At 44.5% G+C, this 2,529-nt stretch overlaps 1 protein-coding gene and 1 long non-coding RNA gene across 2 annotated transcripts in view; one reads left to right on the forward strand and one right to left on the reverse strand.

Annotated features, from left to right (window-relative positions):
- Positions 1 to 2,348, forward strand: part of LOC108448815 — a 16,852-nt gene extending 14,504 nt beyond the window's left edge. The window contains exon 3 of the long non-coding RNA XR_001864841.1: positions 2,336 to 2,348. This is a non-coding gene — a long non-coding RNA (uncharacterized LOC108448815). The remainder of the gene's footprint in view (positions 1 to 2,335) is intronic.
- LOC108448814 (SH2B adapter protein 1-like) overlaps positions 246 to 2,529 on the reverse strand; it is an 11,357-nt gene continuing 9,073 nt past the window's right edge. Inside the window, exon 9 of the transcript XR_001864840.1 lies at positions 246 to 1,946. The gene's annotated coding sequence lies outside the window, so the exon portion shown is untranslated. The remainder of the gene's footprint in view (positions 1,947 to 2,529) is intronic.

A 2,529-nucleotide genomic window follows, 5' to 3' on the forward strand; every position in this document is an offset into this window, starting at 1 on the left:
AGGGCCCGAACAGCCGAGAAGGCTGGCACTGGGTTTGTGATTGTTTGCTGTTACTGCCATAGTTATTGCTGTTTGTTTGCCTTGTTATACACACATATATATATATAATAGTAAAGAACTGTTATTCCTATTTCCTCATATCTTTGCCTGAAAACCCCTTAATTTCAAAATTATAATAATTCGGAGGGAAGCGGGTTGCATTATTTTTTTTCATTTCAAGGGAGACTCCTGCCTTCCTTGGCAGACACCTGTCTTTCAAACTAAAACAGTCACTTATGTTTATTTTGCTTTATCTCTTTCCACATTTGTTCTCATATCAAGATGTTTATTCAGGGTTTGGTCGCAGACTCTCAGGGGCCTGGAGGCAACCTCCTGCTGAGCTCTCTGGCTCTTTGCTGCGCTATTAGTCTGGCCCGAGTTATCTCTTCCAAATGCCCCAGCCATGAAAGAGGGGAGACGTCCTGCCACATCCTCCTGCTGAGAAGTCCAAATCTCTAGATTTAGAGACCTTTACTACAGTATGATGGGTCCACCCGTATTCAGACGTCCTGACTGCTGTTCTTGCAGTCCTGGTTGGATATTATGAACAGCAAAGACCAAAGGCAGTGTCTGTGCTAAGAGGGCTTCCTGTCAAATAGATTTCACAAGACACAGTATTCTGGCCACATACCACTTTAAATATACATCTTCATCTCCCCACCACATTGAAAATTAACAGGGTAACGTCAGGAAAATTAATCCACAAAGACCAGAGGTTCATGCTGAAAATTCAATTGAATGCTTCCTTCAATTGAACCCCATAAAATGAAGGAACAGGGGGTGTTTACTTCTACTTAAACCAAAACAGTGGAAAATAAATGGGTTCCCCCCTTTAATACAATCCCCTAAAATATTTGAAAAGGAGGGGTTTTCCTCACTTTAAATCTCTTGATGGAAAAAGGAGGATTTTTCCCTCAATTCGAACCCTTAAAAAGGAGGGAGAATTGAGCTTCCCCCTCAAAATAGGGAGTTACTCTCAATTCAATCCTGTAAAATAGGATTGTCAAGGGTTTAGCCCTCCATTTAATTGGGAAAATAATGGAAAACGGGGGTTTCCTGTCAATTGATATCCCTAACAGCATGGAAAAGGCAAGGTTTCCTTTAATTGACACCTTTAAAATTGCAGGTGAAGGGGTGTTACCAGAGGATAAGTTGTCTACACCTGGTGAACTAACACAATGCTTGTTCTACCAAACCCACTGGCCTATGGAACTGCACAATGCCCATTGTGTAAGAAGGAGAACTGGAAGTTCACCAGCCCCAGTACCCTGCCAACTCAGCCAGGTCGGCTGAACAGTGGGGTCTATGACCACTAGGGACCACCAGAGAGACCCCCAGGACAGAGGAATGCGTGCATAAAGGGAAAGGGAAATACATTAATGATTTTTGGGAAATTATTATCATATGTATGTTTAGTCCAGGACAATCAATGAATATGTATGTGAGATACAGTATATAAACAGAAACTTCCCTGTACTCAGCATGCACAGCATTGGGAGGAGCTGTCCCCCTGTGAATCTGGCCAAATAAAGAATGCCTGATTCGTAATACTACATTGGTGTTAAGGAGTTTTTTTGTTTTACTGAATTTTGGTAACAGGTGGAACCTCCCCAGTTTAAACACAGACAATACCAGAAGAGGAGTTTCTTCCCTCAATTTAAACCCCTTTTATCCTCATAAGTCCTCTTTTTTCTCAGGGTGTTTGAGAGGGACTGGGGGTGCTGGGGAGAGACTGTCAAGATGAAATCAAAAGGGGAAAGGAGAAGGATCCCCCTGCAAACCCATGTGCCGGCTCACCTGCTCAGGTGCTGCCCCTTGCATGAGGGTCTGTCTCTTGGCACCTTCTTTAAGCAATGCTCCATGCCCAGGTGCATCCAGGTGCTCCCCCGTGTAGATGCTAGCAGGGCCTGACAGAAGAATTTTCCTGTGAAATTTTCCTTTCTCATAAGAAAGCAGTTAGAGAAATCCAGTTTCTCACAGCTTCTTACAGCTTCGCTGTGAAAGCTTTCATTCTCATGAGAACTGGATGGACAACAGTTTGTAAGAATGTAAACCATTTCTGCACCTGCAGGTTGTTGTGAGAACACTAGAATTGTTTTCTGTCTTGTAAGAATAATATTTGGAAATGGGTGTCTTACTGCTCAACCTATCACCTTGGGAGGTGGTGGGCTAATAGGCCAATCATGTAATTTCTCTTTTGCGAACCATAGGTTATGGGTGATTAAACGAGGTTGCCTCGGCCATACCTTGCAACCTGGACTTGTGTCATGATTTGCCATTCTCTGGGGAATAACAGTGACACCCCTGGCCCCTGCAAGATGCTCTGAACCATCATTCCTTGAGAGACCCCCAGTATCCCCCCCATCTGCCTCTCTCCTCCAGCAGCTTCCTGTGCAGGTGTGCCCAAGTAACCCCCTGAAAGCAGCCTCCAGCAGGACATGCCCTCTCCTCATCCTCACCAGTCACACCTGGGGCTGCTGCACCTTGGAG

The sequence above is a fragment of the Corvus brachyrhynchos genome, unplaced genomic scaffold, assembly GCF_000691975.1.
Source record: "Corvus brachyrhynchos isolate BGI_N302 unplaced genomic scaffold, ASM69197v1 scaffold489, whole genome shotgun sequence".
In the NCBI taxonomy this organism is placed as follows: Eukaryota; Metazoa; Chordata; class Aves; order Passeriformes; family Corvidae; genus Corvus; species Corvus brachyrhynchos.